The sequence below is a fragment of the Myotis myotis genome, unplaced genomic scaffold, assembly GCF_014108235.1.
Source record: "Myotis myotis isolate mMyoMyo1 unplaced genomic scaffold, mMyoMyo1.p scaffold_m19_p_17, whole genome shotgun sequence".
NCBI lineage: Eukaryota > Metazoa > Chordata > Mammalia > Chiroptera > Vespertilionidae > Myotis > Myotis myotis.
The window spans coordinates 6,076,625-6,102,164 of record NW_023416321.1 but is presented as its reverse complement, the minus strand read 5'-3'; the positions used below and the strand labels follow the sequence as shown (position 1 = coordinate 6,102,164).

General features: G+C 40.8%; 1 protein-coding gene across 2 annotated transcripts in view; it reads left to right on the top strand.

Moving 5' to 3' along the window:
* Positions 1-25,540, top strand: part of KCNJ2 (potassium inwardly rectifying channel subfamily J member 2) — a 255,701-nt gene that overhangs the window by 73,275 nt on the left and 156,886 nt on the right. Inside the window, exons 1-2 of one of the 2 annotated variants that reach the window (XR_004972714.1) lie at positions 7,077-7,158; positions 12,284-12,363. The exons of the other annotated variant lie outside the window; for it this stretch is intronic. The gene's annotated coding sequence lies outside the window, so the exon portion shown is untranslated. Of the gene's footprint in view, positions 1-7,076; positions 7,159-12,283; positions 12,364-25,540 lie in introns of those variants that run through there. 2 annotated transcript variants of the gene reach the window in all.

Here is a 25,540-nt window from a genome sequence, read left to right as displayed (position 1 = left end):
GAAGAAATACAAAGAAACCAAAAGTTGGAAGTGCTGACAACCATGCCGGGGAAGGGAAGGGAAAATCCTTACTCTTGGTGAGAGCATAGCAGACATTCACATTACTCACTTCCATGCAATTTGGTCTTTGATAATTTCATTTCTTTAGTGGCTTTTCTTGTAAAAGGGAGAGGGTAGATGTGTAAACTCATGAGCCAGATGTGATATAAATGACCCATTAGAAATGGTATTATAAGAGCAATCTGAAATTTATTATAAATAAATAATGATGCGGGCACAGGAATACATTTAAATTTGCCAAGGTTGTTCTCTTCTGTATGAGAAAGATAGCAAGTTAGCCCAGAGCGTCAGTTCTCAGGCATTTGTTCCCACTGGTTTTTGCTAACTTCAGCAAACATGCACGTATCCTGATTCTGCGCTTTGTTTTTTTATGAACACATACTAGTAAACACAAAGCTATATATGTATTTTTTGTTGTTGTTTTTCTTTATTTATTAAGATATTACGTATGTGTCCTTATCCCCCCAACTCCCCCTCCCCCCACTCATGCCCTCACCCTCCTGGTGTCTGTATCCTTGGTTATGCTTATATATATATATATATATATATATATATATATATATATATATATATATAATTTTATTTATTTATTTTTTTTCACGTCCCCAGAAGTCCTAGCTGCAAGATGGTTAAAATGTTTGCTCCACTGCACCAACTTGCCTTTCTCCTCCACAATCTCTTTGGGAATATTTATCTTTTCTGAGTTACAGAAAAGAATCCTGGCCTTGGAGGAAAGACAGATGAACAAATTAACCCCTATGGGATTTGACTGGCTGCTTCTAGTCATGCGTCTACTGAATCCATTCTCTTCTTCCTCAGATCCCTATGTAAGGGATGGGACATATGAGGGAAATTATTGTTAGTTGAATATTTATCGGGAAACCCAGAGGTCAACGCTACTTTCCCCTTTTCTCTTATTACGTGATTAAAATAAAAATTGGGAAGCCTAATCATGTGGTATTGGTACCTACTGTCGGTGTTAAGATGCTCAGCCATGCTTGCTGGCATTGTTTCGGTTACCTTTATGGATCAGCTTGAGTATTTACCATAGATTTCAAATTACAATTGCAATAGTTCAGCATTTAAGACAGAGTGGAATCTTGCAAGCTACATAGATCACTCATGTATGACTCTATTAGGGTAAAGTTTAGGATTCAGATAAATTAGGATCCATATATTGGCTGTTCTTTAGGCATGCTGATAGAAATGAAAAAAATAAAACACAAAGTGATGACTCAGCATTTTCTCTCTCAATTTATCTTTATTGTTGAAAATATTACAGATGTCTCCTTTTTACCCATTGATCTCTTCTGGCTTGCCCCCGCCCCCTGCCCCAGGCCTTCACCACACTAATGTCTGTGTCCATGAGTTATGTGTATATACATATAAGTTCTTTGGTTATTCTCTTCTCACACACCTACCAACACCCACATTCCTTCTGAGATTCATCAGACTGTTTCATGTTTCTATGTCTCCGGATCTATTTTGTTCATCAGTTTATTTTCTTCATTAGATTCCACATATGAGTGAGATCATGTGATACTTGTCTTTCTCTGACTGACTTATTTCACTTAGGATAATACTCTGCAGGTCCCTCCATGCTGTCACAAAGGGTAAGAAATCCTTCTTTTTTCCTGCTGCATAGTATTCTGTGGTGTAAATGCACCACATATTTTTTTATCCACTCACCTATTGATGGGCACTTGGGCTGTTTCAAGATTTTTGCTATTGTAAATTGTGCTGCTATGAACATAGGGGTGCATATATTCTTTCTGATTGGTGCTTTGGTTCTTAGGATATATTCCTAGAATTGGGATCACTGGGTCATTTTTTTTAAAAAAAAACAAACACCAAAAAAAAACTTATATGGCTTGAATCCATCTCCTGATGAAAATTCAGACTTATAAACCCCCTCCTGAGTAACACATGATAATTGGATGGAGGTGAAAGGGACCTTAAGAGAGAACATGATCCAGTTGTCTGCAGGTACATCTAAGGCCAGATCGTTATGTAAAGGAATCCTATTCTAAATGATAACGGTCATGCGGGTCAACCAATCAGAATGGACAGGGGCAGTTGCTCTGAAATAGAATTCTGGAAAGCCAATTCTGTTCTTTTTATTTTTTTTATTTTATTGATTTTTTTACAGAGAAGAAGGGAGAGGGATAGAGAGTTAGAAACATCAATGAGAGAGAAACATCGATCAGCTGCCTCCTGCACACCCCCTACTGGGGATATGCCCGCAACCAAGATACATACCCCCGACCGGAATTGAACCTGGGACCCTTCAGTTCGCAGGCCGATGCTCTATCCACTGAACCAAACCGGTCAGGGCCAATTCTGTTCTTGATGCTACCACCATTTGTTGCTGGATAATGGGGAGCAGATGGGGGTAAACCAGGGTGGAGCTAGGAGGCAGCCGATCAGTGATTCTCTCTCATCATTGATTATTCGATCTCTCTCTCCCTCTTACTTCCTCCCTGAAATCAATTTAAAAAAATACAAACCATGTACTGAACTTCTAAATAAATGTACAGAAAGACCCAAGCCACACTAAAAATAGTGATAGCCTCTGTGGAAGGCAATGGGATTGGGTATAGTAAAATATTTTGGGTGTGTTTTATTTTCTTGATTTCTGTATTTTAAAAACTATAATGCAAATGTATTTCTTGCATGATGAAAAATCAAACTAACAATGAGTGAAGAATAAAAACAGAAAGCTAACTAGAGTAGTTTGGTTAGGGGCATTGAAAGCTATTGACTTTTTTTTTTAAGGCTGAACTTTATTTCTTTCTAGTATTGAGAGAATCATCATGAGAGAAAGTCAGTTTATTGATCAATGAGTAAGTAGGACTAATGAGCTCAATAGGTTGGATTCAATGGCACTGTCTCTTAAGCCTGTGCTTATAACCAAGTCAATTATACGTTTTGTTAGGTCCATGTTAAGAGGACTAAGATTTAATGTTGGATTTCTTCATGTGCTTTTATATTCAAGCACCTGTAGTCTATGAAATGGGAGAATCCAGAGTTAAATAAATCTAAGGAAATGGTTTCTGTACCTTCTCTTTGTCCACGGAGACCTTATTCCTTTCTGTGGCTCACAGGTTTGACTGTATTAAGATCCAGTTCCTTTCTTTAGTATCTGGGACCTTATTTCTCAATGGGGCTCTTTCTCAAATCGAAAACAAAAATATCACTATGTTTTTTGAGTTTGGGAAATGGTTACGTTATGACGGTACTGACTTTTCCCTCCGATTTTATTTTTGGAAGGAGTTGTATAAACAGGCCTCGCTGTCAGTCCCAAGTGTTCTAGGGCCAATACAGTGTTTATGAGCAAGGCCCGAGCTTGGGCCACACCAGCTGCATTGTCCTTCTCACACTGATAGATTATAATCTATTTTGTGGACAGGAACTCTGGCCTTTGTTGTGTTGAACATTCTCATAAACTCAGACAAGTAAATGTGAGTGATGGCCATACACAAGCATTCTCCAGTGAAAACAGCAGGTTTCCTGGGATCTCGCTGAGGTCCAACTGAAACAATGCCCCAAAGAGACAGGAGAGAGGAAGACTGTTGAGCACACCTCACAGTCCTATCCAAAGCCTGTCACTGCTGCAGTGCCCACTTCATTCCCTAAGCCACACGCTGGTGCATTCTGGGGCTTGGTATTAGGAGGAGGGCTTGGCCACTGGTGGGCCTTAGGCACGTCATAATGTAAAAACACACGAGAATTCGCAAATTAAAACAACCAACCAGCAGATTGGAAAAATGTAAGCCTGCCAGTTCTAAATATTGGGGAGCATGTAGAACAATGGAAAATCATTACATTGCAAAATATAAAGAGGGTATGGCAAGCGTCAACATTCTGGAAATTAGTTTTGTCACCAAGTTTAAAATATGCACATCCTTAATGTGAAAATATTAAGCACATATACAATTAAACATATATTTATATGTTTCTCCAATGTAATCCCATATATATGGTAAAATCTCTCTATATAAAAGCTAAGCGACCATTATGACAGAACAACCGGGACAACTGGAACGACCGGTTGCTATAATGCACACTGAACAGGCAGGCAGGCGAGTGGTTAGGAGCGAGTGGTCCCAGATTGCAAGAGGGATGTCTGACTTCAGGGCTTGGGCCTAAACTGGCAGTTGGACATCGCCCAAGGGGTCCCGGATTGTGAGAGGGTGCAGGCTGGATTGAGGGACCCCTTCCCCCTACGCACGAATTTCATTCCCTGGGCCACTAGTATGTAATACCACGGACCACAAACATAATGCTAACCTGAACACACACACACACACACACACACACACACACACACACACACGAGATTCAAATCCTAAATATGATATTACCACACGTGTAATTTGGACCCCATGTTGTTGTTTTTTGTTTGTTTGTTTGTTTTTTATCTTTCTGAGTTTGAGTTGTCTTATCCTTAAAACAGAATTAAGAATAACTTCCTCGGTATGTTCCCTTTTGAGGGAGTGTCTATTCATGTCCTTTGCCCATTTTTTAATTGGATTATTTGTCTCTCTGGTGTTGAGTTGCTAAGTTCTTTATATATTTTGGAAATTAACCCCTAATCATATGTATTGTTGATAAACATGTTCTCCCATAAAGTAGGTTCCATAAAAAAGAAGAAAAATCTTACCTTTTGCGATAGCATGGATGGACCTGGAGAGTATTGTGTTAAGTGAAGTAAGCCAGTCAGAGAGAGAGAGACAAGTACCATATGATTCACTTAGATGTGGAATCTAATGAACAAAATGAACTGATGAACAAAATAGAAATAGAGGCATAGATCCATGGAACACACTGATAGCTATCAGAGGGGAGGGGTGGGGGCTGGATGAAAGAAGGTAAATGGATTAACCAAAGAACATATCTGTGTAACATAGACATAGACAATAGTGTGGTGATGGCCAGAGGGAAAGGGGGCAGGGGCTGGTTGGAGGCGGGCAAAGGGGAGGATGGGGACATCTGTAATAGTATCAACAATAAAAAAGAAAGAAAGAAAGAAAGAAAGAAAGAAAGAAAGAAAGAAAGAAAGAAAGAAAGAAAGAAAGAAAGAGAGAAAGAAAGAAAGAAAGAAAGAAAGAAAGAAAGAAAGAAAGAAAGAAAGAAGAAAGAGAAAGAGAGAGAGAGAGAGAGAAGAAAGAAAGAAAGAAAGAAAGAAAGAAAGAAAGAAGAAAGAAAGAAAGAAAGGAAGGAAGGAAGGAAGGAAGGAAGGAAGGAAGGAAGGAAGAAAGAAAGAAAGAAAGAAAGAAAGAAAGAAAGAAAGAAAGAAAGAAAGAAAGAAAGGAAGAAAGGAAGGCTTCCTCAAGGCTATTGTAAGACTTTGAGATAGTACATGTGGGAGGGCCTGGGATATGGGGCCATGCAGTGTTTTCTATTTTCATTTGTGAAATAGCAACAGTAGAAGTGTTGCTAAATAAGGAAAGTGAGGTCAATGTGACCATGTTTTGATAAGATAAGGTTAGCATGCATATAAAAATACTTTGCTGACAGTTAACATGGGCAGTTGCGACATTATACTTCAACACTCCACTAAAGTCCTCACTCAACATCTATGTGTCCGTAAAATGGGAGCAAACTGCTCTCATTGGACTGTTGTAATATCTAAATCCATCTCAGAAGTAGACAGAGCCTGTTACCCAGCTTTTATCCAGTGCACCCCCCCCCACGCCCCCCAACCCAGGTATTGAACACCTTACTGCCATGTTGCTAAGTGCTGGGGAGCCAAGTAAAATAAGACATGCTATTTGTTACCCAGTGTAGAGGTGGGGAAAAGGAAAAACCCAAACAACAAACCAAAACAAAGCAAGAGGGCACATACATCTGTAGCATCATAAACACAGAGCTTTTGGAAAAGAATGAAAAACAACTGATTTATCATCTGATTCTCTAACCCAGCGGGACGTAAACTGAACATAAAAATCAAGTTTGGCATATGAGAGTCCTAAATTCTCTTCTCACTCTAGCTAGCTTGTCCTATTTTCCACTTTTCCCACTCTACATTCCTCTTTCTTTAGTCTCTGCAAATGATGTTGAAGACACAGGACTTCATAATAATAACAATCACAGCAATCCTAGTGAATTATTCAATGAAATAAACTTGATTCTTGGATCAATTCAGAATGTATTCATTCTTCTAGAACAAGATATGCTCTCCAGTCTCCAGTCTTCTCAGTTCTCCAGTTGCATCCAGGTCAAAACAAGTTAGTTTAGCACCTTATTGTTCCCCAAATAGTTGGTGATTTTTAAAATTTTAACCATTTTCATTTTATAGTATTTAGAACTTTTATTATAAGTTGCCTCCAGTTTACTTTAAAAAATACTAGTTTGGCCCAGCTTGTGTGGCTCAGTGGTTGCATGTTGACCTATGAACCAGGAGGTCATGCTTTGATTCCTGGTCAGGGCACATGCCCAGGTTTCGGGCTTGATTCCCAGTGTGGGGTGTGCAGGAGGCAGCCAATCAATGATTCTCTCTCATCATTTATGTTTCTATCTCTCTGTCCCTCTCCCTTCCTCTCTATAATCACTAAAAATATATATATTTTAAAAAATGCTAGTTTGTTAGATATCTGGCAGCTCAGAATAATCTCTCCTCTTTCCCAACAATCCTATTCCCATCCGAATCCCAGTGTCAGGTAGGCCCAGGGAGATGTAATGTTGGGAAATGTGTGATTGAATTTGCTTTTGTTGTCAGAGCTTACTGCATCACCAAAAGGGACTGAATGAAATGTCTTCCATATTTGTCTAGTTTAGCAAAATATAGCAGGGACAGTTCCCAATAATTTTAATATTAAAAAATTAGCATCGTAACATGAGCCTGTTTCTTACTTCTTAAGTGTGTTCAGATATCTCAACTAGCAATACTTTAACTATATAAAAAAGGGAGGAAAAAGGAGACTAGAGTAATTGTCCGAGGTGAGCTATGTTCAGTGCATGACAGTAGATCTTTGTAGGTTTCTGTTGATTAATCCTCTTTATCTGTCCCCGCCAGTTCAGGGAGCTCGTCCAGTCTCATGTCTCACTGTTGTGTGGAGAAGAGCCCTCTGTATAGAGCATGAATCAGCTGCTAAAGTAAGTGGCAGAGTAACTGGGATATGTCATCTGACCTTCAAATTAATTTCCTCTCCTGTCTGTTTCCTTTGTCTTTCCTTGCAACCTCCGCCTCCCTCTTTCCAGTAAACTTTTGTTAAACAAACTAACAAAATCAGATGCAACACCAAGATGCCCTTAAGCCCACTCCTCTTGGATGTCTAGAAACACTCCTGTGTGAAGAGCATGATACTTAAGTCATCTTTGTTGCCTCATAAACACGGGTAGTAACATAAACACACCTTGTATTATTCCCTCTCCATTTTGGGTGGTGTCTCTGTCTGTGATGGTTCTTGTCAGAATGTTGCTTGGATTCCGATGAACATGAAGGTTAGAGAGAAGTTATATTGAGTCTCTTTGTGATGAGTTAAAACACATACATGTTAGAATGCATACATTGCTTAAACGGGCCAAAGCAGGTGATATACCCGTTTTGAGGTATTACCACATCCTTACTGTAAGCCATTTGAAATCTTTTCAGTGACTAGAAAGAATGAAAAAATACTTAAAATCCTCTTTTGAAGACCTCCAAGGGTAGAGATGCTACATATGTAAACCTTGGCTGCAGGATCTACTCACCCGATTTGAGAGATCCGCCCTTGTGGCTCTGTCAGCTTCCTGTGACTATAATTTCATAGGTCAAAGTCTGGAGTGAGAAGACCAGTCTCACTGAGGGCTTTGCTATTGCCGCCCTATCATTTAGGGTTGAGAGCACCAGACGGGGCTCAGAGTGACAGATATTTCAGGATGTGATGGGGGTGGGCAGTTACCCAAAGCCAAAACAGAGGAGGCACTGGGGTGTAATAACACCCCACAGGAAGAGCTAGAATAAGGAAGAAAAAGGAAGGAAGGAAGGAAGGAAGAAAGGGAAGAAGGAAGGAAGGAGGGGAGGAAGGGAAGGGGAGGGAGGAAGGAAGGAATAGAATTGCTCTCAGCTAATTTAGAATCCAGAAGACTATTAAGTTGCCTGTATCCCCGAAAAGAGGCTGGGGATGTATTTAAAATAAATCACAGCAAATCCCTGACTCGGTAGAACCAGGACACTCCTCTGGAAGTTGCAACCATTTCTCTAATTACTATATAACCCCCATATTTTTTGGCCAATGCTGCATGGCCAGGGGCTGTAATCCAATAAATGTCTTATTTTCAATTGCATAGTCACAAATTAAACCAGCTGTAACCCGGGCCAACCTGATCTGTTCAGAGGCATAGGAAAAGTCAATTCATTTTTCCACTCTCAGGGGCCAAATGGACAATTAGGGTAGAGAAGATGGTGGGGGTGGGGCTGTGACTGTTTTGTGGACAAAGTAAGGCCTTAAAGATTGAAACATCAAGTTAATAGGAATCAACCCAATGAAAGCATATCACTTTCTAAAAAGACATGTTTTTTCTTAATATTAGGCGATAAAATTCCAGAGGGTAACATTTATATAACAATTGTCCCGTATTCACCACAGTGTCTCACAAAATACATCTTGTATAGAAGATTCTTAAATACTTGTTGGATGGTGTCTGAATGATGGACTGAAACCTAATCTTCCACAAAACCACATATCCAGGTGACCACATTCATTCTGCCACATGCGCCCAGAAATCCTTCCCCAATTCTTCTCCACTTATAGCTGACAGATCACACTGTCCTATATTTGGAATAATCGAGAGCTGTCAGTGTAGCAGATGTCTGGGTTGGCAACCCAGTTGCCTCTCTCTTTTGTGAATGCTGCCATCCACCAGTGGGGGAGTTCAAAACGAGATGAATCATCGCCTCTTTTGTCACCTGGTTTGCCCACCTGCTGACAGGGAAAGATTCACTCTTAACGAGAATCATTCCTCGTGAAGGTAACACATTCCCATCTTATGAGAAGAAGTTTAAGGTCGACCCTGGGGCAAGACATAAGGGAATTTAACCTGTTCTATCATTTTTATCCCTACATAAAATGTGTTTGAAATGAGGGGTAGAAATGGAAATTCAGCTGTGTCCTTCGACATATTTTTATCAGTGAATATCATAGCCACCACAAAAGGTCTTTGGTCCATGGTCCATGGGGAATCATTTCCCTTCTATTTCCAGAAACTTCTAGGGAGTAATCATTGATCGAAGAATAAAGTCCTCAGTTGGCATATCCTTCAGGACTCTAATTCCTTGGCTTATGGTCTCAATAAACATTATACTTAGCCATAACGGGCATGCCATTTTCTCGCATATGACCTCCATTCCCCATTGTGAATAGTGATCTCTCCCTATCTGGGTTCTTTTCCTACAGACTCTTCAAACCTTAGCTCTAATCATCTGATTCATAAGAATATCCCAGGTCTCTCTGGCCATGATTAAATTCTTCCTCCCTGGGTTTATGATGCAGTATCTTGACATTTCATTTTATTATTTATTACTTATCAATAATTATTCATGGCTTATTATACAAGGAAATAAGTGACAGAAGGCTTGACTTCTGTCACTGCTAATTGTGAAAGTTTTATCTTCCTCTGACTAGTTGCTGAACCCCCTGTGAGCAAAGATCGTGCATTTGTTTTTTTCTCTTATTTAGTGCTTTGCACTAACCCCTTTTACAAAGGAGGAATTCAATAGCTATTAGTTGAATTGAATTGTACTGAACGGCTTTTCTGGGGCTTTTAATCTAATTGGGGAAAAGACAAGCACATTAAGCAATGTTAAGAGCAGGCAAAGCATCAGAATTAGAACTGAAATATAATGTGGTGCACAATGAATGTCTCAGTCATGGGAATATACCATACAGGAGCTATTTTAGCTGAGTTCAGTTAATAGGAAATGTTTTTAGAAGCCCCTTTTGTTATTTTTTACTCCAGTGGCTAGCATGTTATACAAGTTCATTTTTGCAAATGTGTAGGTCAACAAATGAACAAAACGCATATATTGTTCATTCATTGTGGTGGGATAGTAATGACAAACAAGATACATGGCTTTCTTCAGAAGAATACAATAAGAGAAATACGCATAGATTTTTTTGAAAATGGACCCAGGGACCATGACATGAAGACAAAGATGAGGGCAGCCAGACAAAGAAGCTTAGGAGGCATCTGGTCCAACTAGCTCATTGGATTTATAATAAAAATAAGTAGTGGTGAATATGGATGTGATATTACAACACGGAGACCGTACTAAGTGCATCACCACTCCGTCATTTCTTATAGTCCTGTTCTGTACACTCGCAGTTGGTAAATAAGGAAACTTAAGGTGTGATGCCATCACTTTAGCACATGAGGAAACTGACCACCAACAAAGAACAGTGACTTGCCAGAAATCACAAGGTTGAGTGAAAACTCTGATAGGCTGATTCCCAGGGCAATTTTTATTTTGTGTGATGGATGCAAGACAGTACACACACACTAACATTCACACACATTTTCTGATAAAGTCATTTTTTAATAGAACCTGTTCTGAATTGAAGCATTGGTACCCTAAATATACATTGCACAAATATAGAAAATTATTAATGCTTCTATACTCCTTTAAATATCCCATGTTTGTAGAGTCATTTGGAACTCTGGCAGTGTGACAGATAGAAGTAAAATCATTAATCATAATTCACTGTCATGCTCTTTCTTGCCCCCTCTTGCCAAACCTGTAAAACGTGACTTGACAGTTCCTTGTGCTCCGTTTTGCTGTGATGGGCTCCAGTTCGGCTGAGTTTCATTTGGTGACATCACGTTGTGCTGTGATCATTGTCATCTTCTCTGTAAGTGTAGCTCCCCGTGGGAGGGCCCTGTGCCAGGTGAATCATCTATATATTCTATCTGGTAATGACAACAGGGAGTGCATCACTACCACCGTTCCTCCCCACCCAAGCACCATTTACGGCTGGTTCCCACATATGACTTCCATGGAGGGAGTGTGTCACGCTAACGTGCAGAGCTCCGAGTAAACAAACCTGTAGTTAATCTTTGGTCTCTCACAAACCAACAGAGTACTTTGGGGCAAGTTACTTAATCTTCATAATTCTCAGTTTGCCTTCCTGTGAAATGGGGGCAAAGTCTCAGGAATTTCATAGAGATTTACATTGACGGCATGTCATTGTTTCTCCAGAAATGTTAGGTTTCTTTTCCGAAGGCAGGTTTATTTTTAAGGAACTAGGTACCCCCTGAGATGTCGCCTGCATGGTTCCCATGGCCGAGCTTTAACAGAAGCATTTCTCGTACCATAGTTCTTATTCTATGTTAGGATGGTGTTTCTAACTAGGGCTTAGTCCATTTGGGGATACTCATCAGTAAGGTCACAATCTAAGCTTTCCTATTCACTCTAGGGAAAGACAGCTATAATTTTCCATTCTTTCTATTTGTTCCCTCCTCCCCGCCCCCATTAACATTATTGAAGATGGAATCTCATAGGACAGAGGTAGAAGGGGAAGAAGTATTTCAGCTTATCACAGTCACAGAGTCACCTGAAGGCCTTGTAAGGGGCCAAAATGTGCCCTTCATTCAAAACTTTGTACATAGTCTCTTGGAACCAAAAAACAAACAAACAAACAAAAAAGCAGAGAAATTACAGCAGGTAGATTTTTACATTCGTGAACTAGGATGGAAAAGGCCTAGGGCTCATCCCTCAGAGAAGCCATCTGTGCCAGGGTAGCTGTCTGGAGAGGGAAAAAGTAAATCATTTTCAAAAACCCCATTGCTCCAAAAGCTGGTCCAAGGCCACTGTCTTGAGTGCCAAGTATTCCATCTGGCAAAGCAAGTCATGGAAAAGCACAAAGGCAATTTACCCAATTGGCTGGGCCGAAGGTAATCTTTTGTGAGTCTTCCCCGAGAGTGTGGTTCAGACCCTTCTGCCCTAGGATCAATGGCTGGGCAGGTTCAAGAACACACAGCTGAGGATACATCGCTGTGTAATTTGTAGCAGTTTAATCCCACTCCTTATTGGTCCAGTTTAGAATTCCTCCTTCCTAGCAGGTGAACCCCATTTAAAAGTGTTTTGGTTTTTTGTTTGTTTTCAAAGAGGAGATTCCTGGTCCAATCATAAAAGGACTTTGGAAAATATGTAATCAGGCAGCCTTACTTTCTAAAGGGGTCTCTGTGGAGAAGGCAATTAATTGGTGATTTCCTCATCACTATCATTTTCTATTCTTTTTAGCTAAAGCTTCATTTTTAAACGAGTCTACCTTCTCTTCAATCTCCTTGGAAACCAACCAATGTGATCGTGTTGCTGCATTGGTGAGATGATCTATTTCTTGAGAAATTGCCCTTTGGAGGATTAAAATGATAAGGTCTCAAAGAAGGAATTTTTCCAACAGCAAATCATTATGGTTGTCTAGAAATTTGCTTAAGAACAGCTGAGTCAATGCAATGTCGTTTCAGGACTAGGACACTCGGTGTTGACAGCGATGCTCACCAGCATACTTGGAGAGCAACCACCAGCTGGTTATTTGCAGGATGCACGTTCTGTACTCTAGACACATGAATCACTTGTTCAATTAAAAATAGTGTCTCCCCAGCAGTTACTTGATCAAGAATGGGAGTACGCCGTGGGCGCAATTGTGGCCACTCACATCCCTGTCTTGGAAATGTGCCTGTAGTTTTGTGACAGTATATACACATACTGATCAATCTCTTTCTCTCTGAAACATCAGCCCTAAAGATAATGACTGTGGATTCTTCTAGGATTTCCTTAACGGTAGATCAAGTCTTTCCAAGGTGAGAGTTAAGTGTGTGCTTCTTGTTGTGTAATTTAGGGGTGAAATCAGATGCCAAGAGAAAAGGATGTTAAGGACAGAGCCAGAAGCAGTTCTGCACCAAATTGTATCTGGGTCTTGCCTTGTTTACTCAAAAACAAAATAATGTAATTATTCCATAAGGGGAGAATATGGAAATTTTCTGATCAATGTCATTAAGAGAAGATAGAGAATAGAGGAATCAAAATAGATACTTGCTTTTTGTTTGCTCCTTGTGTTTTGGCATGCTTCAACTACTTATTTACTTATTAATAACATTCATTTCTTTATTTAGATGCATGTGTTCTAGTATGAAATTGGGAGGAAGGAGGGAAAATGATGATATGCAGTTTTTTTGGGTGGGGTGGGGTGGGGTAGGAGGGCTGCATTATCATCTTGGATAAAACTCCAGTATTTCCTAGATTTCTGTTCAGGAAATTTGACTCAAACTTATTCCTGCCATCCTATATCTGTCCAGTGATTATTTTTGAATGAGATATTTAGACTTTATATTTGTTCTCTTAAATGTCACTGCTGCCGTCTGGAGGGGTTATTTGGAATTTTGATTTGCATTGGCCGTGTCTTCCAACTTTGTGTTACACAAAGTTGTGGTGCAATATTGGTGTGTACTATATGATTTTATCCAAGTCACAGATGCAATTCTTACTGAGCAACTCCAGGAACATCGTGCTGGTGCACAAAACTGAGTACTTCACTCCAGTGAGACATCAATAGATCAATCACTTCTTCTAGCGGAGTTATTCAGCAGTCGTAAATCTATAACGTCTGTAATGTAGACCCAGGGACAGAGGGAGACTCTATTGAGTGTGTATTGCTTTAATCAATATTTTGTAATTTCACATGCCCCATCTATCAAAATCCAGGGCTGGTCGCAGGAAGTGTACTTCACATAATTGTTGAACAATTATAGCTTGCCGTCCTCATAGAAAGTTCAGTATGCTATTTCTACTTTCAATATTTATCTTGGCCCAATAGATTAACATCAGGGAAATTCAGCTTTGTTGTGTTATTATTTTTGAAATGATTAGGGGTGACGAGATTTTTCACTCTAAGCTTTATCCAACTATAATCTAGTAATCTTCGAGTTTATTAGTTGACTAATAATAGCTGTAATCATCCTGATCAATCCAATGCTTATAACATACCAGTCATTAATTATCTAATGACTTTATAATTCCAGTTAATTCCATCTTTTATAATTCCAGTTAATTCTCACAGCTACGGCATGATTTTAGTACCATACATTGTCCCATAACATGGCTGAGGAAACATAATTAGAGGGGTATGATAGTTTCTCAAGATTTTCATTTTTAAAATATGTTTTCATTCATTTCAGAGAGAGAAAGGGAGAGGAAAAGAGAGATAGAAGCACCCATGAGAGAGAAACATGGATCGGATGGCCCCCGAATGCCCCCTAACTGGGGATCAAGCCCACAACCAGGCATGTGCCCTGACAGGGGATTGAACTGGTGACCTCCTGGTGCAGGAGCCAATGTCCAACCCACTGAGTGATACCAACTGGGCTCTCAAGTTTTTAAGTAGATTAAATCTGTGCATCTTCAGAACCTGAACACCCCACTGAGTAGTATAATGACACCTGTTAATAGTCCATTGAAATAACAAGCAAATGCATTTGTTTTTCAGAGCTTCTAAACTTAAGAAATGTGAAGATGCTCTCAAAGTTCAAAGTCTTGTACACACAAGATGCACTTACATATTAGCAGATAATGGGATCAAACTTATTACTTGCCTATTGTATATTTAAAAAATAGTGGATGGATGATGGGGGCAAGGCAATTCAGAGACAGACATTTTCTAAGTGAAAGGAGAAAATAACAGATTTTCTTTAGACACTTCTTTCTGGTAGCATTTTTGTGGCAAACATCTTGCAATGTTGGTGCCACCTGAAGCAGTTTGTTAAATCGGACATTCTTTTGAGAGCTTGTTTTCTATTTGATCTAAATTTAGATTCAATATCCATCTCAGTGGAGATTTGAAACTCTAAAACATCAGGGATTACTGCTCCTGCTCTTAAATACATTGCAGGATTCTATTCTGACAGGTGAGCCATCCGTGGAGTTTTTCTCACATTATACTCTCTACTTCTTATTGAAGAGGGGATCGATTAGACAATCTTGTGGATACTCATGGGCCAAGGATTCAGGATTCCTTTCAAATTTTTATTTGAAGCTGTATCCTACAGCTCGAGGCCCATATGTATATTCGCATTTAAGTGCAAAAATAATTTCCAAAACCCATAATGATATAAATCTTACCCATACACATTTTCAATACCCCACTCCCTTACATCTCCCCTTTAGGGGAAATAAATAAGGCCTATATGGTGTTCTTTACTTTCTATCAGTGTCTGTGAGATTATGGCAGGGACAAAGAAGATAACAGATCAATGCCTACCTCCTTGAGGGCATATTTACTTTAGTTTAAAAAAAACACACCAAAAAACAGGACATTTTACTCTTTTCAGATGTTCTTGTAAAGGGAGAACTTGAAAGAAACATTCTCAGTAATGTGAAGCAAAGAGGAACTAATGTTGAGAAATTGCAGACTTTTGAGGCATGGAGCAATACTCTTTGCAGAAAAATAAATAATTTCACAAGGAAAGGGATCTCTGGGAATTGAAATTTATTAGACAATTCATCAAGGAGAGAGGGGGGAGTGGGAGATAAAAGAAAAAAGAATACCAGGTAGTTTACAATGAGATTTAGAGAGATACAGTCCCGAGTGCCCCACTTCATTCAGAGTACTCGGTGAGAACAAACAGACCAGTAGAAAAAAGGAAAACAAAGCATTTCAGTCCTCCCGTCCTGCGGTCCCATTTCCACCCGCGCATTGCTCCCACCTGCTGTAGTTTATCAGTCACTTGGGTGTCGTGCGAAGGACACCCTCGTGTTTTTGGCTTGGCCTGTGCAAAACCATGTGATATGTTGCAGACATTTCAGCCTATGCTCAGCTTCCCTGTGCAATTTTGGAGCCACAGTGATATCATTTAAGATAGACTTTCTTCCAATAAAGTTTTCCCCATAGATGTATATCTTTGTTCTTTTACTTTCCCCCCGCCCCCCCCAAAAAGTAGGGTCAACTTTGGCAATTCTCCATTTCTTGGTTTTTCACGCACTAGAATTTGCTTTGGTAAAAGTCACCTGGAAAGTCAGGGAGAAGACCCCTTAATACCCCAAGAAGGTCACACATTGTCGTCTTAGGTGGAATCAAAGAAATGAGGACATTTCAATACTAACCAACTCATGGAATCATGAGCAAACTAAGTGGTGTTTTTGTTTTAAGCCACTAAATGTTGGGGTGGTTGTTATGCAGCAATAGACAACTGATATGACCTGGATTTTTCTCAGTAAAGAACCAAGGATTTGTTGAAGATGAATATTTGTTAGTATTTGTGGAGAATCTGCTAGAGAAATTCAATAGACGGTAAAGGCACCACTCAGGACTATTGAAAGCCCATAGAAGATGGACAGCATTCACTTGTAAACACAGATCAGTGCAAATTTGGGGGTGCAGTTCCATTAAAATAATCGCTCATAACAATACATTTTAGAACATCTTGAAACCAAGTTCATTGCTCTTGGTTTCAACAAGCAGAAAGCGGCATTGATGCTTTTATGTTCTCTGTGTTACCTGGTCATGGGGGTCCCTTCACAATTCCTGACCAACGGCCCTCTTATTCTTTAGGTAACTGGTCACCAGTATAGTCATTTTTTTTTTTCTCACACGAAACCCCACCGTCTGACCACAGCTGTCAGGCCTCGTTCTCACAGTAACGGGGTAGCATCAGTCCACTGCTATTCAACCTGCCGCTTTTGCAGCGCACCCACTCTTTGTGTATTTAGAGCATCAGGCAAGATGTGCGTGGAGACAATCAGGACTGAATCCCCAGTGAGAAACGCAGCAGCGCTGACGGATGGGGAGAAAAAGACAAGACTTTGTGTGGACAGGTTGAGGAATGTTAACCGCTCCTTCTCCCCTATGTGTCTGCTGTGGAAATCAGGCAGCAGCCCTTCCGAGGCAAAGCCCAGACGGCAGCTGTCAGGAGCGGACACCTGGCAGCCGAGCCGTGCGTTGGCTCTGAATCTCCATCTCCACCCCCAGCCCAGCCCAGCCCGGCCCGGAGCTTTTGGAGGCCGGGATCACACGGGCCTGAGCTCCGGGATCACCCTCCTGAGGAAGCAGCCCTGGAGATGTGGAGGGCAGAGGAGGCTCTGTGGGAAGTGTCCCCCGGGCCTGTGAGACGCGCTAAGCAGACAGCAGGTGAGGTGGCTGTGATGTCCCCATCGCCCGGGAGTTATGTCACATTTGCCAGACGGTGCTCAGATCCTGCTCATTTCTTTATCCTGCCGACGAGGACATGACAGGAACCGAGACGTGTCACGGAAAAATGTCTCCCTGGGCTTTTTATGAGGTCAGCCAAGACACAAACAGCTTCGTGTTTCACCGGAGAATCAAACCTCTGAGCTGGGCCTCCAAAGAGCCTCTGCAAGTCGTTCCAGGCTCGGAGCCTGGGCGAGCGATTGCTTTGAGAGTGGAGCTCTTTCAACCTAAAAGCTGCCTCTCTGAGGTCATTGTCTTTTTATGTCACAGAAAGCAGGGGTGGACCCTTCAAAGTACTAAAACTCAAATAGCGCCCACGGGGGAGCAGGAGATGGGCTTTCAGCGCAGGTCGATGCCTTCCTGCCATTTCATCCTGTTCAGTTGAAAGGGAGAGAGAGCAGGAGAGGGAAGCCAGAGGGAAGTTGAATGGCAGCAGCGCGGCTGGTTGGAGAGGAATGACCTTCAAGAGTCACCCCCTTGGACACGCTTCTCATGAACCCAGGAAGATAGACGTGAAAAGCAACACCACTGAAAGGACAGTTCTGATAGCAGGCACCCCTAGTAGAACCCTAGTAAAACCCCTCCCGACAATCTGGATTTCTATGGCCTATTATTTCCCCTTGTGAACAGAAGTAGCAGAACCTTGGGCAAGACTAAGGCCCATCACACTGTGCTTTTCTGAAGAAATTATGTGAAAAGGGGTGGCAGTGAGTGGGGGGGAAGGGAGCGAGGAATCAAGCCTGGGACTTCCTAATCCTTGAAAACCCAACTGGCCTGGGATTACAGTTCATACCTCCTCAGTCATTTATGAGCTATGTGTTATGCCATTTAGAAATGTAAAATAACTTTCTGGGACAGGAAAAACACACACACACACACACACACAACAAAACAGAGCAAAGTAACTGTTTTTCTACCCAAGTAGCCAGGTACCTGGATGTGAACAGCCACCCGGGAGCAGAAGCTCCAGCTCCTGGAGGAAGCATGGGTCACAGGGCACCGTGTCACACGCCGTTTAAAGCCGCACTGCCGGGCTCACCTCCAAGGCTTTGGGTTTCAGGGATGTTCTCTTGACGTGACATTTTGCTCTCAGGGGACGTTTGCTGGGAGAGTCAGAATATTATTTGGGGACTGCGATTAGTACGCACGGAACAGCAAGAGGGGCACTGGAAGCATTTGATTTGACTCAGTTGGCTAAAGGAATCTCCGCTCCAATAATTGAGTTACCAGGGTTGTAAACACTTCCTACCCTTACCTCCATGTAAGATGAACACAAACACATTCCGAGTTCTTCCTCCCTTGGGATTACTTCCTTCTGGAGGCAGAAGTTCTGACTTTCAGAGAGACATGGAGAAAACCGCGTATGGGACTTTAAATATCTCTCTCCTCTCCTCTTTGTTCTCCTGCTCTGTTTTCCTTCCAGAGAGTTCCTGCCTCTCAGGAGACTAACCAACTAACCTTACCCTATGAACCCAGAGCATATATGGTAAACAGATTTTATATGAATATGCAACAAATTAGTCAATATGAACTCAAGACAGCCAGAAAACATATCAATAGTATATTTGGAGTATATGACAAGTATTTGGTCTCACACTGTGAGGTTTACTTTATGGATGTGATTTTTCTCTAACTTTCAAGCATGCTCCATGGTGCACTTATGACCATTACCAGCCCCATTTTAAAGCAAAGAAAAGGAAGAGCAGAAGATAAAGACCATGTGATTTTAGAGCTGAATTCTTCACTTCTGCAGTGCACTGAATGCAACTAACATATGTGGTAGGATTTTTGTCTTCAGTGGAATAGTTATAAATTTTTTTTGGTATCATCAAATTGTGTAAAGGCAAAAGTGACCCCCAAAGTAAGACCTGCTTGAGTCTATTTTCTTCTTCACACCAGACAATGCTGCAATCACATCCATTGTTGGACTTGTGTTGAGCCAGGGCCCGGGAATTTATTTTAGAGTTTGAGGTTGCAGGGGCAAGCACTAAGGTTTTTTTTAGAAGGATTCACTTCATGGCTCAAATTCGCCAGCTATTTGTCTGATCGTCTCTTCAGAGAAAAGCACTGATTCACCTGCTGAAGGTTCAACCAGGTTTTCGACGTGGAGACCACAATCCTGGGATCAGAAAGCTTTCGATCAGCATGCATCCCCCAAAGATGCTGTAACTCCAGATTCCTGTGTGTATGATAAACAGCACATGCCTCACAGGGCATGAAACTGCCAGCAGAAACTGCTTTCTTAATGTTATGCACCTACTTTTTAGAGAGTGCTGACAACCCTGCGTAGGCCAGCCCAGCAGCAAGGGCCGGCCAGCCCACCTTCTATGGCCTTCTTATTAAGTGGTATATAAGGAGATTGACTCAGCCTGAGTTTTGCATTTGGGTTTTGGACCAATGCCCAGAGGTCTTAGGAGCAAAAGCATATTTGACACCTATTTATCTTCGTCAGGGGGTTGTCATGGGAGCCAAGGTGATATTGACATCCATGAGGTCCTTTGAGGAGAGGTGTTGGGGAACTGGATATGTCTTCTTGGTTCTATTTTCATGTCACACCACTGTTTACCAAAAGGTTAAGTTTCTCCCACCTCCCTGTCAGCACTTGCCCACAGTTTTTCTTCTGTGGCACACTTGGTAAGACCAAAGGCGTTGAGGCATGACAGGTGGTAGCCATGAAAACAAATATGGTGGAGACATGCGCTTCTGTGTCCACTCACTCTAGTTGAAACTATTTTTCTCTTGGCCTTTAAGTTTTTTTTTTTTTTTTGTGTGTGTGTGTGTGTGTGTGTGTTTTGTTGTTGTTTTTTTTTATGTTGGTGGGTGCTGGTCTAGAAGGAGAAGGCTGAGGCTTTTAAAAGAGTATATTATATTCTACCGTCAAATGTGAGAGAGCAGATAAAGAGAGGTAACACATGCTAAAGAAATCCAAAGGAAAAGGACTCACTGTAGCCTGAGCAAATATTAGGGCAGGAGCTAGAAGGATGTAAAAGCACTAGTTCATTGACTTTTTACTTAGACTACAAGTCTTTGAAATTTGAAAACTCCAATATGGCTTCAACCATAACTCTAATGCATGGCCAGGATAACGTGAGAAATGTATTTAAGTTAAGTTTTAAATCTCAAGCTCCAAATTTGTAAATGAGCTTTCCAATGCTTTTTTTTCTAAGTTTGAAAAGAAATAAATGTCCCCATTTTCTGAAAGCGAATTTCCAAGATAAGATAATGATAAAGACAAATATTTTTTTGAAGCACTCTGGGCTTAAGTGAATTACACACACACACTAATTATCTTTCTTCTTTATCAGTTTTTCTTTCCAACTTCTAAAGTTTGACTTCTTAATATGTGCCAAGTACTGTGCTAAACATGTTAGCTGGATTGTCTCAGTTATCCTCTGGGGGAGACAAAGTCCATGTCCCCATTTTATAGATGAAGCAACCAAGGCATAGAATGATGACAGAGATAATCATTGGAAACTGTTTCCTGAGCTTACCCTTTAACTACCATACAATTGTCCTTCCCAGCGATAAGATAAACAATAACAATAATACATACTCCATTGGTTGCTTTTATTTTCATTCAGAGCCACATTAAGAAACATTTTAAAAATGCTTGTGTTCTATTTATTTGTGGAAACGTAGATTATATTTATCATCTCCCAGTGATAAATTTTCATAGTAATCAACTCACTGTGTATGTGGTTAGGTATATAGATAAATAGATTTATAGATGTACAGCTATATGAAAGGATGCAAAGGAGACTGTGATTGCTTCCAAAGGGGGGAAAAATTAGGTAACATGAATGAGGGTGAGAGGGTTAACGAATGGAAGTTTCCTATATATACTTATATTACTTAATCAAGAGCAATTTTAAAATCTAATCTAATCCAACAACCACAGAAATGTATTCTCCTGGAAGAGGCTTGGCTTATAGTCGATTAACAATTATGTGTGGTGACTTTGATGTGTCACCAGTAAAGCATTATTAACCACATTCCTTCTTTTCTGAAAATTAATTGTTGCCATTAAAAATTAGTTGCAATGATCAGTTAACTGCATTTTAATTCTTCTAGCAGGTGTCATCTATTTGCCTGTAAATATAAATAGATGGGTATTGCTTGGATGCATTGACATTTGGGATTCTGCAACAAATCCATTCTGCTTTAGGAAATCTCACTCAAAAGTTCCAACTTTTAACTTATCACATTCAGCTTTAGATTCTGCATTTCCCAAGCCCTTCCCTACCGACTGCCGGTCATAAGATGGAAAGGAACGGTTTGTTTCTTTGAAAGCTTTAGCTGACATCAAGCTGTACACATCTCAGCGTCAGGATTCACTCACCCCTTCCACTCATCCTTTGACTTGAGCACAGTGTTCACTAAGTCCTTTTCCGATGTCCAGTTGCCCCGAGGGCATGACAAGATATGGAGAATTATGGGAGCACAGGAGGGCATGTCAGCGGACTCACACAAAAACAGCTCTATTAACCGATGATGCCCCGGGAGACCAGCTGCTCCTCACCACAGATGAAGCCGTGGGCCTGGCAGCTCTCTGCTTGCGCGAATGCCAGGCATTCTTTCACCCTCAGATGCAACGTCGTTTAGGTTTATATTTGATCACTGAATCATGTTTTGTTTCTCGGTAGCCAGCTGGAGGTTTTGGCGATAAGATGCAAACAATTTCTGCGTGAATCACAGTGTGTCCATTATAGACATCTCACCTGACTGAATAGCTGGGCCTGTTTCCCAGCTTCATTTTCAAAGAGTTGGTGGCCCTGGCTGATTTTGCTCAGTGGATAGAGCGTCTGCCGAGGACTGCAGGGTCCAGGGTTTGATGCCAATCAAGGGCACATACCTTGATTGCAGGCTTGATCCCCGGCACAGGTCGGGATGTGTGCAGGAGGCAGCCAATCAATGTGTCTCTCAAGTCTCTCCCCCTTCCTTCCATTCTCTCTAAAAATCAATGGAAAAATAATCTCGGGTGAAGATTAAGTGCCCCACCTCCAAAAAATAATAAAATAAAATAAAAGAGTTGATGACACATGACAGCATGCAGAACCTCTGTGGTGTCTATAGCTATCTAATAACATGCACATTAATAAAATATTTTCCAGGCAGGAATAACAAACTGCATCTGGGCGGCACTACGTACAATGACTCAGACTCTCGGTTCTGGGTTCCCTGCCTGGATTTGCACGCTGGATTTGCCCCTAGTGAGGCAAGTTAATGAAATCTCTCTAAGCTGCAATTAACTGATTTCAAAGGAGGGTTTGTTCTAAGGATTAACGTATGTATCATCAATAAAGCTCTTAGGACAGTGCACGGTGTTTGGTAATCGCTCAATGAATGTTAATTCATATTTTAGTGGTTGGTGATCTTGTAGGAGCGCAGCAAGATGCTGTGATGTCACCATAGGCCTGGACAGGGGTGGTGGTGGGGGTTGAATAAGAGTTTCTTCTGATAGCTCAAATTTCCCATCTTGCCTGCAAAATCTTCAAAAATATCTTCCTAATCCAGACTCACTTCCAAACCCTTCCCCATACAGCCTTCTGCTTTAGCGGACTCCCCAGTTCACTCATCTGTGTGACCTTTCCTGGGGCAGGGATTACATCTCCCTTAAACCAGGTTCAAATCCCTCCAGCCTTCAAAGCCAGCTCCAATTACACATCCGTGAAGCCCTTGCTAAAAATTATATCCTTCCTTCTCCTCTCCCAAATGCCAAGAGAAAAATTATTTTGGCTACACATGTTGATGATGTGTTTGTATTCTAAGCTGCCACGACCTACGACCACACGCTTGTTGGCTTGCACACATTTCTTATCTTACAGTTTTGTTGACCGGAAGTCTGAAGTGAGTCACGTGGCTAAGACCGAGGTGTCAGCAGGGCCTGTTCCTTTTTGCAGGAACCTCTTTTCTTGCTCATTTGGGTGTTGGCAGGATGCATTTCCACGCAGCTGTAGGACTCAGGTCCTCATTTCTTTCCTGGTTGTTGGGTGGAGTCTGCCTTCATTCCCAGAGAGCTCTCCCAGGTCCTTGCACGTGACCTTTATACCAGTGGGACTTCCGATTCTTCTCACACTGCCAACCTTTAAACTCGCGGCTCTGTCTTTCTCTCCCGATTATAAGAAATCTATGGCTATATTGGGCCCACCAGAGTAATCTGGGGTAATCTCCCCACCTCAAGACCTACCACCTAAGTCACATTCCGGAAATCTCTTTTTGCCATGTTAGGGTGTGGACATTTTTAGGAGTCATTATATGCCTACCCAGGCAGTTTGTTCAAGCCCATTTAGGATTTCAATTACACATGGTCATGTCTGAATCACATGCGTTTTGTCAATTGTATCGGTGTCTTTCCTCCCTGTCAAGATTCTGGAGGGTAGGGAGGGACAAGGGATGTCTCATGGTTTTTTTGTCGCCCTAACCAGATCCACCCCACAGTTCTCAAGGTCAAATAGATGACTGAGAAATACTCAGGCACATTTCTGAGTCCTTGGTTCATGAGAATCTTAAGGTTCTCAGTTTTATATCTTAAATAGTCTAATTTCTAAAGCATTTGGTTTTTATTAGAAGACTAATCTAAGTTCCTTCTGATACAGACTCTTCCTTTGGCAAATGCCATGAACTTAATCATGGTTGGACTGATTTAAGTAACAGGTGTTATGATCTTGAAGCTGAACTTCAAGGTTGAGTTGATGAGCTTAGGAGAAGTGTTAGCCAAAGCAGTATTTATTAAAAGCACACATTGCAGCAATGGCAAAGGAGATAGCGCACTCTCTGCATAAAAGACATTTATCTCCAGGACACTGTGTTTACATGTGCTTCATGTTTGCATAATAATTTTATGAATGGGGCAATTACTTGAGCTCACCTTGAGTAATCATTGAAAATATCAGAACCTCCCTTCTTATCTTTTTCCTCTGACATTCCCTGATAATTCTCCCTACTACTATCCTGTGTCTCTATTTATGAAAAGCCAAGACATTTTTAAAAAGCATTTTCTAAGCCTTTACACAAGTTGTTTCCTTTTTTTCTTTTTTTAGAATTTTGTTTCTTCTTCCCATTTCTCACCAGGAAAGTTTTCAAGCATCTGTAGAAACCCCACTCATATTCATTTACAAGGAAGCTTTCCTTTATCTCTTCTCACCTACGTAAAATGTGAAGCATGTCAGACCTATTTTATATCCCTATAAACAAATGTGTTTGATACCATAAATACAAAACATGATTGACTACTAATAGCAATTTGATGCCATAAATACAAAATATGATTGACTACTACTACTAATTGAACAAATAAATTCACAAGGTTATACCGCTGAGCTTTAGCTATAGAATATAATCCTGATCGATTGTTGCTTCCTTTTTCTAGTTTGATTAATATTGTTCGGTCTTGTTTGCTTGTTCAGTATTTATGACTCTAGATTATGAAACCTGATGGATGACTTTGAGTTTAGAGGAAAACGTTCTTCTGGCACAAATGAATATTAGATACATCCAAGGAAACAATAACGTGGGACCATTAGCTCAAAGCTGATGAAGAATTCGAATCTTCAGCAGACGTTATCTGTGACTCTAAGTGTCCTTAGCATGTTGGAACCCACCTTCTACATACTGTAGAAAGGGCCTAAGTCATTACAAAACAGCATTTTTTCACTCTGTGACCTGTGGCAGACCATGTCATATACCATGATTTTATCTATCTTTGATTCTAGTTTAAATTTTTTAAAAATTGGCTTTGACCTATGACTCAGCTATCATTTTGCCTCTTCCTAGTGCAGAAGAAATCCACTGTTTGCCTTTTCAATAAAAGGGTTAATTCCCTCACTTCGTATTAGTAAACTTCACACGAACACTAGAAGGTAGAATGGGGTTAGGAGTCACCATATTAAAATGTACTTATATACTTATTTATATATTGGTCTCTGTAGAACATTCTGTCCTGAGGAAAATCCTCAATATAATAAAATCATTTAGGAAAAAACAACCACCACTAGCCCAAACTTGGCAACTGATCACGGACCTCAATATTGTATTCTCCCAGAAACCAAAAAAAGAAAAATGATCTCAGAAAGGCCTGTTGTTTTGGCAAGCAGTGAAATGCAATCGCATTTCTACATATTGAGGAGCAGTTGGTGTTTTATAAATGGTTAATGCTGGTTTGAGTCCAAGAGGCATTAGAAATATTAGAGCTGGTGGCACACTGCAGCTCAGCGATTCCGCACACAACCCGGAGCTGGGCGGCATCCACAGAGAGTATTTATTACGTCGCCAGGCACTTAAGAATAGGTTTCTGGAAGCAAAATGAGATGATGATGAGG